Source organism: Silene latifolia, chromosome Y (assembly GCF_048544455.1).
Source record: "Silene latifolia isolate original U9 population chromosome Y, ASM4854445v1, whole genome shotgun sequence".
NCBI classification, from domain to species: domain Eukaryota; kingdom Viridiplantae; phylum Streptophyta; class Magnoliopsida; order Caryophyllales; family Caryophyllaceae; genus Silene; species Silene latifolia.
In genome coordinates this window covers 416,353,007-416,370,705 of record NC_133538.1, presented here as the reverse complement: position 1 = coordinate 416,370,705, position 17,699 = coordinate 416,353,007, and the positions used below count along the sequence as shown (strand labels likewise).

General features: G+C 39.6%; 1 non-coding gene across 1 annotated transcript; it reads left to right on the top strand.

The window, feature by feature from the left end:
- Window positions 1–6,248: 6,248 nt before the first annotated feature.
- Window positions 6,249–6,354, top strand: LOC141636557 (small nucleolar RNA R71). The gene has a single exon (XR_012541163.1). It is a non-coding gene; the product is annotated as a small nucleolar RNA R71 (small nucleolar RNA).
- The last annotated feature ends 11,345 nt before the right edge of the window (window positions 6,355–17,699 follow it).

The following is a 17,699-nucleotide window of genomic DNA, read 5'->3' as shown; positions in this document are numbered from 1 at the left end:
AACAATGTCTGTCACAACCGAGGGCTTACAATAGTTATGGTAAAGTGAGGGAACAGGTAAGAAATGGCAAAACAGTTATGGGATATGTGGAGGTAGAGCGTCAAGCTAGCACCCAAACAAGACCATATAAGAACATCCAATTCTCAGCTGATTACGAGATCAAAACACAAGGGCCCTTCTTTAGCACAAAACTCACTAACCAAGACACAATATCCTCAAAAAAATATAAATAAAAACGGAGGAGTAAGACCGTCACAAATTTCCCTTTTTTAAATGGTCTATCTTTCTCATTTTCCAACTTTTTTTTTTCTTTTCTTTCTTTTTCTGTCTTTCACACATTTTTTTTTTCATTTCATTTTTGTTCATGCTTTTCTCATTTTCCTGCCCACATTTCTTTCTTTTATGCAAAATCCATATGAATTAGAACAGACCAACTCGCATAAATGAGAAGTATACCACAAAAACACACTAAACTAGCTTGACATGCAGGCTTAATTTGGGTGTAGTTAATGGGTCAAAAGGCTAAGTTTGGCTAATGTGGAGCTAAATGGGTGAAAATGAAAGAAAGGGAGAAATTGTAAGCACCTCTCTGCATATGACACCGACCACAAACCCGAAGGTATGCAAGCAAAAAGCAATCGAATTTCATAAAAGTGCAAAAGTGATGAACATGTTATGCAAGGAGTACTACTCTCAAATTCTTACATGAACTGGTCATGAATGACACCAGTTATATGGCTCTAATAACTTAGAAAATAAAAAGTAGTTTGCCAATTTTATTAGGTCAAGTCTATTTGATTAGCTGTATTTGTTGACATTAACTCGTAGATTATGCGCATGACAAAGCTAATAACCGCCAATTAGATGCAAGGCTTAAGTGAAAATGACAAGTTACAGTGCAATATCATCATGGAAATATACCGTTCCAACTCAACCTATATGCTAAATGAAACATGATTTTTTTAATTTTTTCGAAATTATCTAATTTTTTTGTGATTTTGTGATTTTTTTTTTTAAAAATAAAAGTACGATGCAAACAAAAAAAGTAAACGTGAATGCAAGACAAATGCAAATGCAGACTCAAAGGATGCAATACACTCCCCAAACCAAAACGAACAACGCCCTCGTTGTCCTCCAGCATACACCAGCAGTATATATGGGGAACGGGATAAAACAACCAATAAATGAATGAATACAATAAAGAAATAAGGAGATGAAAATAAAAAGAAAGAGCAGAAATACATACAAAATGACAAACTTCCCCAAACCAGCCAGAAAACTGGGGAAGTGAGTAGGCCAGCAGCTACTCATCAACAGCCTCCTGCTCCTCTTCTACCACCATATAGTCAGGATCCCTCTCCTGCTCCCGTCTCCTACCCTCCTCAGCTCGAACTCTCTCCTCCTGCTCTGCTGTGTCCACCTCGCTCTCTGGCTGCGGGTACCCCTCCGTCGGGTACCGGTAGAAAGAAGGGTGTGGCCAGCCGTCAGGAACGGGACGTCCTCTCCTCACGTGATACTCGTATAGAGGGAACAAGGCATAGTCTCGCTCCATACGAGCTACTCTAGTACACATCTCAAGCAGCAAACTGTCATGACGCCCTTGGTCCATGACCTCAGGCGCCACGAAAGGAGTAGGAGGAACAAAATTAGCTGGAAAGATCGGCTGTGTAACAGAAGGTGTAGGGATAGGGGTCGGTGTAGGCGTGGGTGTGGACGTGGACGTCCGCCCAGCATGAGTCGGCGTGGACCCCTCTCTAGTCTCAGGTCTCTTCCGCTTTTTAGAAGCGGAAGTAGTGGGAGCAAAAAGTGGAAGGTGGTAAGAAGGTAGAGGTGGAGGCAACCCACCCGTCACAGTGGTCAAAGGTGTAAGACGGGGTAGGTCGGGAAATGGAAGGGTCACGAACCTGGAACTACAAATCTTCCAGGTCCGCTGGTCTGAAGCTAACCAAAACATCGCCAGCATGGCGTTAATATCTAAGTCCGCTTCCCTATCTATGTGTCTCAGGCCTCTGGGGAAGTCATTAAAAAGGGAACGGGTGAGAAAAGAGGCTATGCCTCCACAGCAAATCGTGCCCGTCACCTTCTGCCCCACAGCATTAAAATACTGAGCTGTCAAGTAAGCAATGTTAAAAACAAAGGGGCCAGCACTATCAATGTTTAAATAGCCCCCTAAAATCGACAACTCAACATTGTTAATGTTGTTAGGCTCTTTACGGCCAAAAATCGTCCCGCCGATGAGACGCAAAAAGTAACGGGTCGGGGGAAGGTGAATGTGAGCCAACTATCGCTGGCTGAAGGGAGTCTGTGCCAAAGTGGGCCAAAGTAAAGCCATGACCTTCCGAGGAGGGTCCTGATGGCCGTGAGAAGACAAACCTAATCTCCTCCCAAACTCAGCTAAGGTCCAAGTGGTGGTCCGGTTAAACAGTCTAAAGGAGACACAAGAGCTCTCCGGGTCAGTGTCGTAGGCTGAAAAACTCAAGTGTGAGCTGCTCGTAGGTCAGTGTATGCATTGTGGTCAACTCGGTCATCCCCGTCCCGTTTAACAACTTAGCAACAGGCTCGTAAATCCCCAGTTTCTCAAGTGAAGCCCGACATAAAAATTTAGTAGAAGTGATGTCACAGTGCATTAAATTTTTAAAGCGTTTACGGTGAATATAATTCACGAAACGTACCTCAGAAAAGTCGGGAAGTGGGTCCAAGGAGTCATCTGCTCGGAACGTGGCAACAGTGCGTCCAGTAGTAGGAGGACCTCATCCTCGACCCCTCGCTTGTCCAACAGTACCCGAAGAAGAAGAAGCCTGCCCAGAAGCGCGGCCCGGGACAGGGCGAGGCACTAAGGCTAACGAGTAAGTATCTGTGACAGCAGGTGACGACGCAGCAGGGGTCGTCATCGAGGAAGAGACCGTGGCTGCAGTAGTGGTAGCAGCAGTAAAAGCAGTAACAACAGCAGGGCTAGTGATGGTGGCAGCAACAGGGACCACCGTCTTAGAAAGGGATGGGGTAACAGTAGAACTAATAGAGGGCATGGTGTTACTATCCATCCTAACAATCACGTAAGTACATTAATGCGGCAATTAATCAATTACACACGATTTTCCCCAAATTGAATCGAAATTTCAAAAACCTAGCCCTAAATTGGGTCGAAAAACAGCAATTAAACAACAAGGAAGAGGAGAAGAAGACTTACTTGATTGATTACTCACAAAAGATGCAAAGAAATTAACAAAAAACGCAAGAAACAGGCGGATTAAAACCCGACTCGAGCAAACCCTAATTCCCCAAGTAAACCGTAAACAAGACGAATTTGAAGGTGAAGGGTGAGGGATTTTGTCGAAATACAAGTAAGGAATGCAATGTGGGTGGTGATTTTGGCCAAAGGGAAGAAAAAATGGAGATTTGGGGGGTTTTTTAGGAGGTTTATCTCACAAAAGCAAAGAAGAGAAAGAATTAGAATGAAATAGAAGAAGGAAGAAAAGAGCTCCCTGTGTGATATAAGGCGTAGTCACTCGAACGAGTGATTTGAAACCACTCGATCGAGGACTTCTTCATCCATTCCACTAGATCAAGTAAAATGCCTCTCGATCGAGAACTCTCCTTTTTTAACCATTCGTTCGAATGACATAAACAACTCGATCGAACTCTTTGTATGGGCAATCCTCTTGATCGAGTACAAAAAGTACTCGATTGAGTTGTTTTCCTTTAGCATGCGTCCCAATGCAATAAATCTTCCCCAAACCTGCATAAAAACACATAAAAATACTTCCCGCAAATACCACATTCACAAAATACGCAGTCTATATTCGGTTTTATGCTAAAACTAACGACGCTATTGTCTAACAGTCTAAACGCAAATAAAGTATCTAAACGGAAATTCAAATTACAAAGTTTTACAACGGGGTATTCCCCGCTCATCTTCCAGAACATTGAGACAGCCCAAAAGAGGGCTTCTGACTGGAGGAGGTCCCTTCAGCATCGCGGACCGTCCTCTTGGATCGCCATGAGCTTGAACTCGAACTGATAGAAGAAGAATAGTTTGCGTCCACATACGCCTTCACTTTCTTCTTTCCTCTGGCTTCCTTACTGGCAGTGGCATTATCATTTGCAGCATTCCCATCACTTAACTTGACTTTTACTGCACCATGACCGACAGCATCTCCAGTATCCACTCTGTGTGTGTCTGCAGCAAGGAAAACAACAGAATGGTCCTCCTTTTTGCTCTCAGTGTGAGGCGGAGGTGTCACTATAGCAGCACAATATTCATATTTTCAGTTGGAGAGTCTATGTCTGGGTCTATAGAGGGTAAGGCATTGCCAGGTTGAGCTTGCATAGGGGCCCTATGAACCTTGGACTGATAAAATGTCAGTTCCTCGTCACCTACCTGAAAAGTAAGGGTCTTCCCCCCGACATCAATTACCGCGCGAGCAGTAAATAGGAATGGTCGTCCTAAAATAATAGGAGTATAAGAGTCTTCGGGTATGTCTAAGACCACAAAATCAACGGGAATAAAGAATCTCCCGATTTTCACAGGTATGTCCTCTAAGACACCTAGTGGCCATGATATAGTATGGTCGGCCATCTGAACAGTCATATTGGTGTAATTAAATTTGGTCAAAACCAATCTCTTAGAGAGAGACAAAGGTAGGACACTTACGCTAGCTCCTAAGTCACATAGCGCATTGTCAATTAAGTGGGTCCCTATATGGCATGGAATCGAAAAGCTACCCGGGTCAGATTGTTTGGGTGGTATCTTATTCTGAACTAAGGCGGGCCCTATTTTAGTCAAAGCCACCGTTTCATGGTCACTAATATGCCTCTTACGAGTAAAAATTTCTTTCATAAACTTCATGTAAGAGGGTACCTGGGTAAGCAGTTCAGCGAAAGGAACGTTGACATGAAGGCTCTTCAGGATATCAACAAATTTCCCGAACTGTTGTTCGACCTTCTTGTTCTGCAATTGCCTCGGAAAGGGAACCGTGATAGGAATTTCCAGCCCTTTGTTTCTTTCTTCCAACGTCTCAATACGATTTTCATCATTTCTATTCGATCGATTCCTTTTTCTTCTTGATCGAGGTCTTTCATCAGCAATATCATCCGATCGAGCACCATCAACAACTCGATCGAAGTCCCCTTTTTCAGCATCACTTGATCGAGATATGAATTCACTCGATCGAGCAGTTTTCTCAGCAATTTCCTTCGATCGAGGAGTTTCCTCCACTCGATCGAAGTCTTCAAAATCAGCCTTACTCGATCGAACATCAGCTCCACTCGATCGAGTAATATTCCAAGCATTTTCTTTCGATCGACCTCCAGAAATGAGTCGATCGAGGATCTTCCTTTGATCCAGAATAGATTCGTCCATTGACGACTGTTCACTCTCAGCAACAACAGGTCTCGGGTATGATATGTCCTCATCAGTTGACATTTTAGGTCCTTTATAAGAAAGACTACTTTGCAAATTTATCAGATTAATCGTCTCATGTTGGTTCTTGTCGGGTTGAGACGGTAAATGACCCGGCTTCCTTGAAGATTGGTTAGCCGCGAGTTGAGCTATCTGGCACTCGAGTGACTTGATGGACGCATCTTTTTGTTGGTCACTCTTCTGCAACTGAATAGTCAATGCTTGTATCATTGACTTTAACTCGGTCATCTAACTAACACCACTTGAGGAAGCGCCTGGTTGCGGTGGTGGAAAGGATAGAGGCTTTTGAAAGCCTTGTTGAGCTTTGTGAGGAGGGATGTAAGGTTGTTCCTGCTGCGATGGAGGTGTAGGATTCAACACATTCTGACTAGTCCATCTCAAATTAGGATGGACTATACTCTGATTATTGTAATAAGAGCCACCTTGCCTGTATTGCTGAAAGGCAAAAACCTGCTCTTTCTCAGTTAAACAGTCAACAGCAGTGTGACCGTCATTACTACCGCACCTCTCATAAGAAACGGTCTCTTGTCTAGTCAACAAGTGAACCGTCTGTTGATCACCAGCATTCTGCAACTCTAACTTGTCAAAACGGGCATTCATGGCTTCCAGCTGAGCCACAACTGCACTATCAACAAAATTAACTGTCCGAATACCTCCTTTCGGGTTCCCATACTCAGCACAATGGGTAGCCATTTCCTCTATGATACCCCATCCCTTGTCTGCAGCATCATTATTCTTCTGAAATCGCCCATTTGATGTGGCATCCAAAATAGCACGGTGGTCATCATACAACCCATTATAAAATTGGTTGCATAAGAACCACTGATCGAACCCATGATGAGGAAGAGACCGTACCAACCTCTTAAACCGGCACCATGCTTCATACAAGTTTTCATCTGGTGTCTGCTTGAAACTTGTAATTTTTCCTCTCAGCTGATTGGTTCGTTGTGGAGGAAAATACCTTTTATAAAAAGCAAGGGCCAGGGTCTCCCAGTTAGTAATACCGGCTGCAGTTCTGTCGAGATCTGTGAGCTATTCACGGGCTCCATCAGTCAAAGAAAAAGGAAATAAGATCTCCTTAATCTTGTCCTGGGTCACTCCCTTAGTAGCGGGAATAGTTGAGCAATAGTCTGTGAAATCTTCCATATGTTTACGCGGATCCTCACCAGCTACTCCACTGTATAAATTCCGTTCGACCAGATTGATATAAGAAGGTCGAATGTCAAATGTGTTCCCATCTTCGGTCGTAAGTTTGAAACCTTTAGGGATTGAGGCAGCTGTAGGCTTGGAGTGACTTGCGATATTAGGCATTTTCACTGGACTAACGGCAGAAATAAAACTATCTTCTTCAAAAGACTGGTCTTCTGCAAATAAAAAGTGTTCTAGCTCGGGTTCAAAAGTACTCAAGGCTTCCTTTTGAATCTTCCTCTGCAGTCTCTGTCTATAATGAAAGGTCCTTTCTGGTTCAGGATCAGCTGACACTAACTCTGACCTGTTAGACCTGGGCATAAACAGCACTGGAGAAAATAAATAAGAATTGTCTCAAGGAATTAAAAATGTCTCAAGGAATTAAAAATTCCCTGAGACTGAGAGATACAAACAAAACAAAAACAGACAAATAGGCTAATTGCCTCCCCGGCAACGGCGCCAAAATTTGATACCGTCGTTAGGTACCAAAAATAAATACCTAAGTACAACTAATAGAAGCTAGCGGTAAGTAGGGTCGATCTCCACAGGAAGGCTAAGTATCTATCTGCCAAGCACGTCTGTCAGGTCACGACTGGGGGGTTTTAAATTTGTTTTCTAAACTGCTGAAGATATAAAGAAAGAGAAATAAAGTGGAGAGCAATAAAGGCGAGAAAAAGCTAAGATTGATAAGATAAAGAGAGATATGTCAGGATTTCGGTTCACCATGGCAGTTCACTAACTCAGTCATAAATAGTCTAGACAATCAATTGTGAGAAGGGCAAGGGAAAGGTCCTTCCGGTCCGCTATCCACCCTATATTACAACTAACTTAACTTCCGTCCTCATTAGGGTAGTCTACGTTTCATAGCAGGTCTGTTCATTCCAATCTTCCAATCTAGGAGCGAATTTAACCATATTAAAGTCATTTAGAAGCGTGCACTCAACTAAACATATTACAGTTATATTGCTATGGTCACAGGTTCTCACAGTTAATCGCCTTGCCTATTCACAACATCGTCACATTACTACCATGGCTCCGCTAATCCTAACATAAAAGGATTTAGCTACTCATGCTGTCAAATTAAACAACAATAACGATGAATGCGCTAATAAGAGACATGATAAATAGATTAAGAAGATGAAGCCTACACTAACAATGATAACTGTTGGGATAAGTGTCCTCCGACAATAATGCGATCACAACTGTCGATCATGATGATCACATGTTTAAATCTCATTTTAAGAATACATGTGGGATGTAATATTTTTTGATCATTTGGTCCACACATATCGGTAATGATTGGTTGACTAGAGTTTGACATTATTGTCGTATGACGGTGGTGATCGGTTGATCCCCTTAGGTCATACCTATAGGGAAATACTCTTAATTGATTATTTAATTAATCGTATGCCGATACGAGTTAATTAAATTGCTTAAAATTGACGGATGGTCTTGTGAGTAAAATTAACGTGTCTTACTGTAATTCGATTATATTAGATACGGTCTAAGTAATTAAATTGTTTTATTACTTGGATAAAATTATTGTTTACGAAACAATTGAAATAGAAATTGAATGAATAATTTATTATAAATACAAGACGTTGTAATTTATAATTTGATAAACCGTTTTGGTACAAGTAATTACGAATTACTAGTCAATTTTGTAAATGACATATTTTATGAGTATGTTTATTTTTAATATGTTAAAAATACATTACATTGTGACATGTCATGTAACATGTTACATGTGATAAAATTGACAAATGACAAAATAAAATGGACTACCCATTTTATTTTAAGTATGCCGAAATAATGAAGGGAGTGTAAGATTTATATTGTGTTTTTATCTTAAGTGGAAAACACAATGATTATATCTAACTATTAGCGATGCAAACCTAGCTTTTGAGAAGAGCAAAAATAAAAGGCATTGGGCATGCTACCCAAGGCCAATTATTTCGGCCACCATAGGAAAAAGAAAAGAGTTTTTCTTTTCATTTTTTATTCATTAATCATTTTATAAAAATTTCTAGTGTAAGAAATGATACTCTCTCTATCTTTTGTGAAAATCCTAGAGAAATAAAAACTCACTCATCTATTCTCTCTCAACCGAAAACAAGAGAGAACAAGTATATATTTTGTGTCAAAATTTTAAGTAAGACTAATCCTAATACTAGATCATATTATTTTAGTCTTTAAGAGTATTCCTTGGGTATTCACTTTTGGGAGAGATTCTATACTTGAATCTTTGTTCATCCGTTATTTGGAATGCTCCAGAACTAAAAAGAAGGAGATCTTGTTGGTGCCTGATACGGTCGTTATGTACCAAAAATAAAATACCTAGATATTACTAACAGAAGTCAGCGGCAAGTAGGGTCAATCTCCTCAGGGAGGCAAGATATATTTAGAAGTCCTTCTATTTGGTCACAAATGGGGGGTTGTTTGAATATGATTTCTAAACTACGAGGTTTAAAGGAAGAGAAATAAGGATAAGAGCAGTAAAAGCAAGGAAATAAGTTTAAACTATCAGATAGAGAGGGACATGTCGGGAATTCGGTTCACCACGGTAGTCCAATGACTCAGCTGTAAATGATTCAGACGAATTAATGTAAGACGGATGTTGAAAGGTCCTTTCGGTCCACTTTCTATCCTAAAATACCGCTAACTTAACTTTCATTCTCGTCAGGGTAGTCTACTGTTCATAGCAGGCCTATTTAGTCCAATCTTTCGATCTAGGATTAATTTTAGCCAGATTAAAGAAATAACTCAGAAGCGTGCACTCAACTAAGTCGGTAAATACAATTAACTTGCTATGGTGGCAGAGTCTCGTAATTAATTCATATGTTTCATTTACTACATCGTCACATTCCTACCGCGGATCCCCTAATCCCAACATGAAAGGGGTTTAGCTACTCATAACGCTAATTAAACTATCAATACTAACAACAGATAAATTCCCAGCAGTAAACATTATGAAATAACAAATAAATTGCATAAAAAGTAAATTAGGGCAGAAATTAAATGTAACGAAACGAAGGATTAAAGCAAACAAAGGTTAATTATTATTAAGAGAAGAGAAAAGAATTACAATCAAGAGAATCTGGCGTAAAGAACAATCGAATCCGAGCAATAATAACCCCAAAGGTAAAGTTACAGTGAAGAAGAATGTTTAACGCAGTAAAGTTTGATAAAAGCTAAGTAGTGAATAAAATCTCCTCCTAATGACCTAACTAAAGCTTGCTTAAATAGAAAATAACTAAGTTTTGCGGAATAAAACATAACACGGGCTAAATAAAAGCCCATAACAGCGAAACCACTCGATCGAGTGGAATAAAACCACTCGATCGAGCAAAACCTCAGTAGCATCTACTCGATCGAGCAAATAGTTACTCGATCGAGTAACTCGTCTTTCAGCAACTTAAGGATCGAGTAGAAAACTACTCGATCGAGCAATAGAGGACGTAAAAACCACTCGATCGAGTGGTAAACCGCTTTCGATCGAGTCCTTTATCTTCATTTCACTCAAGTCCGTGCCTGAATGCCTCGTAATCCGTGCCAACACGCTTCCCAGTGCAGATCTCACGGGAAAATCCCGTCTCCTCTAAATGCATGCAAAAAAGGACGAAAAAGAGTACGATTCCACTACTTTCGCGTCCATTTCTACAAAATGGACAAAACGAACCAAAGTAGCCAATTCGGGGCAAAATACCATAAAAACAGTATAAAAATGCATAGAAATACGTGCTGAAATAGGCTAAAAAGACTATACACAATGCACGTATCAGTGCCCATAAAACCGAAATCACATAGTAAGGAACATGATTTCTTCTTTACTTCTATTTATGTTTGCATGCATAAGATTTGTAATTATTTTATGACTAAATAATTTCTCACATATATGAATATAAAAATTAATGAGATTAATTATTTTTTAACAAGCGGTATCATGAGCCTTAGGTTGTTTGCATGTGTGGTCATGGGCCACGTCTCGGTCTGTGGATTTGGGGCCACCTACCGGTCCGCGGTCGCGGGCCACCTGCACGCCAGGCCAATCGGTGGACATGCATCGGTCTTTTGAAAGCCACGCTCGGCGGCGTAAAGATGCTTTCGACCAGATCGTTTTAGATCGGTCGGTTTCGTCTCGGTAAGGGTCTCGAAACGATTAAAGATGTTCGGAGTCGCCACCAATCATTTGTGGGATGCCTGGAACCCGTTCGAATTCCACTTTATACCTCGGTCAAATCGAAGCACAAAGCAGCGTTTGACATAGGTACTAAAGATAAGGAAATCATCCCTCTTTAGTATCCTATCTCTAGAATGACTCTCGTACGCCCTGGATAAGGGTGTCCACTATCCAAAGTTTCTGAGTAAGAGGTGAAGGTACGTATTGGGAAGCCCTTTAATCAGACACCCAATCCCGCCCGCGTTTAGCGGCCTCTACTGATCAATCTTGGTTGGTTGAATGCAAAAGTTGATAAAACGGTTTAAATGCATGAATGCACATTCAATGATTTAAACCTAACATGTGAGAGCTTTCTAAGTCGGTTGATTTAATCCAAGTATCAAGTATAATATGTCGAGTTGGATTAATGGTTGATTTGCATGCAAGACGGAAATTAAACATCCATTTACCGTATTAGGTTTAGGGTGCATAACATGATCCATTTGTCTTAGTAAGGCATTTTGCAAATATGGGTTTGAATAAATGAATAGTCATCTGATCCGTCCTATATCCGGGTTAGCCGGAGTCGGGATCGTCCTAGACTAATGCTGGAAGGGAACAGGCCCTGTACCATTCAGCTATAAGAGGCGCGAGCCAGCCGGCGGTGTAAGGAGCCTCCCTCTGGTTTTGAAAATGAGAAAGAAAAGGCCTGCTTGAGGCGCGGGTTAGCCAACGGTTGTATGCCGTGTTCTGACCTTTTAGAAAACGTTATAAAACGTGTTGAAAATGGGTATTTGAACTCGGTTTGATTTTGAAAGGGTCGTTTAGACCGCATTTGTTGATTTGACAAACTTGACATGAATAGTTTTGGAAAATGATTATGGACTAATTGTTTTAAGTCCATTTTGAATGTAATTAGTCGATACTCATCATCGTACCCGGGTTAAAATCCGGCATGGTATGTAGAACCAAGGATGATTTTGTGTTGGTGACTAATATGTTTATTTGGAAATGTAAAGAAATGAAATAAAAGGCTTTAAAATACCTTCTAAATGTCATTAACCAAATATTATCACCGAAACATGGATTTAACCGTCATGGTATGAAGTACCAAGGGTGAAAAATGCTTTATGGTTAAAACATGTGAAACGAAACAAAAAGGTTTCGAAAATACTTGAAATGGTAAAAACCGATTACAAATATGAAAAATGGATTAAGGGAAATGACGAGAACAAACACGGTTGATTTCATGTCTGAATACCCCATTTAGGCGCGAGCCAGTTGGCGACCTAAGGGGCTTCTGCCTCAGACCAAAAATCAGTTTTGGCTCGTTTGTTCCATATTTTGGTTCATGTTATGCATGTTTTAGCATGTTAGAGTCATGAAACAAATGGAAACATAATAAAAGAGGATTTTTACACCCTCATACTTACATGTTTGGTTATGGCGAGTGACCGACATAAGTGTAACAACTCGTTTAATCAGAAAAAACTCAGTTTAAAACCGTTTTGGTAAGTAAAAGAGTGTTTTAAAAGTTTAGTGATGGCGTTGTGGTCGAAGTGGTAGGTCAAGTGGTTTAATGCACGATGACGGTACCAAACAATGTGTAAGGCTCGTGTTCACGATCGGTAGGTCGTAAATACGCGTCGGATTGTGACTTTAAAAGTCGAGTCGAGAATTTTAAGGGAGAAAAGAGGGGGCGGACACTCGCGTAACTCTCAAATGGGTGGCATTTGAGGGGTATTTATAGGAGAATGAGTGGTTGTATGAGTTTTGAGCTAAGTGGCCACCTGGGCTGCTCAAAGAGGCGCGAGCCACGTCGCGGGCCTTCGAGCTGTGTTGTCCCTTTCACAACAAACGCAATCATGATTTGTTCTATCCTAGGTTTTGTAGTCACATGTTTGGTACTTGACCAACATGAATCCGGGAAAACTTAGCATAGAAGGCTTTGAGATATTTTGTTTTTGTGGTTGACTCGGTTTGACTCGTTGTTGGAGTCGGGATTTGAATTTTTGAGTCGGTTTTTGGTTCGGTGTCGATTTTGACTCTAGTTAGTGTCATTGCGACCCCGTCGCTTTGCATTAAACACTCCAGGTATTTTTGAAATGTTTTGAAATATTTTATTTTCGAAATCGTTTTAAGTTTTCCGACGTAAAGTTGTACACAAACTGTCAATCAAACGCCGCGATTCCAAATTATGTTGTAGTCCGATAATCATCGGGTGTTTGTTGGAGTCTCAGCAGATACTGAGTATCTACAGCATGCAAATCGGTTATTGTTTTTCCGAGTTATACGATTAACAAACAAAACTTATAAATTTGTGTTTATTATGATATATCAAGAAATTTATTATGCATGTTAAAGTTTCTGGTCCTAAAATATATTTAGGATATGTTAGTTAATTTATAGATTTTTATTGTCCATTTTATATTATAATGGCATTAAAATGTGATTTTATGATAAAAATGTCATGTTTGGACTAAAATTAGCTAAACTTTGTTTTTTACGGTGTTTTTTGGATATGTTTTCACATATATTTTATTTTGATGGCCTGTAAATGTTCATAATTTTATGAGTTTTTATGCTCGAAATATGGATTTTTCAAGATAAAATCGAATTTAAATGGAAAAATAGGTTAATATGAGTTATATTTCGAATCTGATCATTGAAATTTGGTATGTTGTCACATGAAATTTTACAAGATGTGTGTAAAATAATTGGCTATAATGAAGTCCTTATGCATGATTTATGAATTTTTGGTGAAAAATCACATAAATAGTGACTTTAATTAGTATAAATTGATAAGACACACTTCATGACTAAGGAAAAACGTCACATTTTGCATTTTATCACAAATTTCAGGTCTAAAATTCAAAAGTTGATAAAAATAATTTTTCTCATATTTTTATGGTTTTAATTGATAAATTCGATAAACCACAACATTGTTTTTCTCGATAAATTTCGAAATTTTTAACCTAAGTTTTTGAATATTATGAGTGTCATGGTATTTTTCCAGAATGTTCATGAGTTTAAAATTTTAAATTTTGAATTTATTTGAAATTTTTATGATTTATTTGAAGTTTATGGCATTATATTGTAATTTTAAGTCTTTTATGAACAACATTAAGAAATATAAGTTAATTATTGTCAATATGTTAGTGGACACTAATTTTGAGTCCTACGATGGTTAGGGTAATTAACTAGTACATAAATATGATTTTATGTAATTATTGTGATTTTAAAAGGTTGAATCACGCAAATCCGTAAAAACCGATTAATATACGATATTGGCTCCTTAAAGGCGATTTAGCATAAAATTGGGCATGTTCATACATATTATAATGCTTCATTTTATTTATGATTGTCATAATTTTATTTTATGTAATTTTTGAATTATGTAATTTTACTTAGTATGGCCTTATTTTTAATCGATATTACCCGAAATGTATGGGAATATCGATTCGGTTGTAATTTATTGTGATCTCGTATCACCGTTTTGTAATTTAATAGATTTATTTTTATTTTAATTACAAATGTATAATAGGAAATTATGTAATTTGTTATGTAATTTATTTATTCCGGAGATCCTTGAAGACGGTGCCACTCAAGAAGGCGATCCATTAAAGACGGTGTTACCTCGAGATGCGTGCCAAAACCGAAGTTCAAGGGACCAATGGAGTTGGTTTCCGAATTTGTAATAGTTTATTAGGTTTACTATTTTAGGAAGGCCATGCTAGGATTTAATTTATGCTTTGCATTTTATTTATATGTCGCATGCATCGCTAAATCGCCATAACTAAAACATGCATTATCATTTTTATCGAGTTTATCGACCGTGTCAATTACAATTATCGTAGTTCACCACTTTAGTTCACTTAAAACGTGATCGATAATAAATTGACATGACCTCTCGCTAAAAATAAACAATTGAGACATAGCTTTACCAAAAAGTAGAAACCATGAAAACCTATTTCGCGAGGGAGTGCACTCGGCCACCCCGGGGTACAAACCTTATTACGTAGGGGAAGTGGGTGATAAATGTCTATCCACTGAATTCATGTTGATGAGGGTTTCATCGGCTACCCCGTGCCCAAGTTAATGTGAATTTGGATCATGGACACATTTATTCGAAATTTGGATTGACCTCAACGGAAGTATTCGTGACCGTAGTCGCATGTGTTCCGGGCTATAGATAAATATTAGAGTAATTTTATCGACCAAGAGTTCTAAAAGTAGAATCGATTAAAGATTTAATTCACCGAGTTATATTGATAAGGGTTCCATCGGCTACCCTGTGCCCAAGTTAATATGAATTTGCATCTTGGAATCATTTATCATAGTTGGGTAGAGGTCACTATGTAAATGCTTTACTTGTTATTTACAAGTATTAATAAAACGATAAATGTTAAGTTTTTCACTATTCCGTTATGATATTGTTCTATTTCTTTACCGCAATTCATATACGATATCATTTCGATTTTTGATTCAAATCTCCATTAAAACATCGTAACGAAAGACAAAATTTGAATTTTTCTTCTAAAAACCTCGTATTATCCATTGTAAGGATCTCTTGTGAAGAGTATAGATAAAAGTTATTCGTGATCAAAAGGGTTTTTGATTCTTGACTAACATATCTACTTACAATGAATTGTTTCTCTTATGCTTAATTGAGTTAAGTACTTTAAAACGTCACATCATTTTGGTAACTAGATTTGTTTGAAATCAAAACTGACCAAAATAACGCAACCACTTCAATGAAAGTTTTAAGACTAAACGAATAAATTGAAGAGTAGTCTTCATAAATTTCAATTTTGCTTCTCTTAGCAAAGACTCATTGAATTGAGTGGGAGCATTCTCTTAAACCGTTAAGAAAAGGATAAGGTTTTAGAGAAGTAAAATTAGAATGGAATTGAATTGAGTGGGAGCATTCTCTTAAACTGGGTATCTACAGAGCCCCCACTTTGACTGAGGCTTGGACAGGGCGAAAGTCAAAGTAGAGCCCCCAGGTCAATCGAAGATTACAACCTGGAGACCCAAGCGACGTTGAGGCGGCTCGAAAGAATTCGGGCCAAGAACCTATCGTCGGGAAGGGCGACGCCAAGGTGACTCGAGGGTACGAGTCAAGGGCCTGTCGTCGGGAACAGTTTAGAGTCTGTCGACTGTCTGCGCGGGTTGTTTAAAGTCTGTTAGACTACGTACAAAGGCTCGCCAGCCATAAGAAGGAGTCATACCTGAGGCATCTTCGGATTTGTTTTCGCATGTTTGCGGATAAAGGCTCGCCAGCCATTGGCAAGGAAATGTACCCGAGGCATCTTTGGGATCTGTCCTTGATGTGTTGCGGACAAAGGCTCGCCAACCGATGGTAAGGAAATGTACCCGAGGCATCTTCGGGATGTATCCTTGAAAGGTTGCGGACAAAGGCTCACCAACCAATGGTAAGGAAATGTACCCGAGGCATCTTCGGGATGTATCCTTGATGTGTTGCGAACAAAGGCTCGCCAGCCAATGGTAAGGAAATGTACCCGAGGCATCTTCGGGATGTATCCTTGAAAGGTTGCGGACAAAGGCTCGCCAGCCAATGGTAAGGAAATGTACCCGAGGCATCTTCGGGATGTATCCTTGATGTGTTGCGGACAAAGGCTCGCTAACCAATGGTAACGGTCGGTTAATGGACCATGGGAATAGCCGCGTCAAATGGGCTTGTCTTGAAAGTAGGGAACTCGTGATGTCGCTGGGGAAATAGTGAGTACGGATTCTCCATATCACCATTTTTGGAATAAGTGGGTTCCGCGAGGAAGCCCCCTGCTGGTATTTGAAGGAATAGTGAATTTGGAATCTTCACCATTCGTTGGCTTGAATTTGAAGTGGCGGTTTTGATCGCCGTTTGTTTTAGTTTTGAAGGAAAATAGCGAATTTGAGTTTGCTATAGCATTTGAAGTGACGGTTTATGTGCCGTCGTTGACATTTGACATAAATAGTGAATTTGGAATCTTCACTATTGATCGAAGTGACGGTTTATGTGCCGCCGTTGACATGTGATGGAAATAGTGAATTTGGAATCTTCACTATTGATCGAAGTGACGGTTTATGTGCCGCCGTTGCTTGAAATTTGGAGAAATAGCGGTTTTGAATTTTTGCTATTATTTTTGGAATTGACGGTTCTAATTGCCGTCGTTCGGATTTTGAGGAAATAGCGATTTTGAATTTTCGCTATTATTTTTGAAGTTGGCGGTTTTGATCGCCGTTTGCTTGAAATTTTGAAAATAGCGAATTTGAATTTTCACTATTTGGTTTTGTTTGTTTTTGAGGATATGACGACATTCAATATCGTCAACGAAAATCCGAATTTGTTGATTGGAAATTGGGCCAAAGCCCAAATTTCGCTGAAAAGGCAAGGGAGAGGCCTGGTTTAGGCGCGAGCCATCTGGCGATGGAAGCCGGCTTCCCTATTTTCTGTTAAAAAGACGCGAGGTTGAGCTGCGGATGTTTATTCATCTTCAACCTCAAAATCTCGCAAAATCGCCATTAAAGGACCTGCTAGCTTGCTTTCACTTGTGCCATTGTCAACAAATGTCATCTCAAGGTAAGTATTTCCTCTTGAATCCATTCAAATTTGTCCATTTTTAGCTTGATTGAATTAGGGCGAAATTTTGCCCTAAAAATCGAATTGGGTGTTTTTGATTGAGCCAATTTCGAGTGAAATTGACGTTTGCATTAGGTTAGAAACCTGTTTAGGAGCATATGGGTGCTTTTAGTTTGCATTTTGGTCCCCATTCCCGCTCCCTATGTTCGAAAAACGTGAATGAGGCGAGAAACCGTCTCATTTCACAATGCCAAGTTTATTTGCTTGGGTAGTGTGTCCCACTAGGTTGCATTGTAGTTGGGAAAACCCGTGTTTGCCATCTAAGGACCTTCGTTGGATGTTTGTGGGCA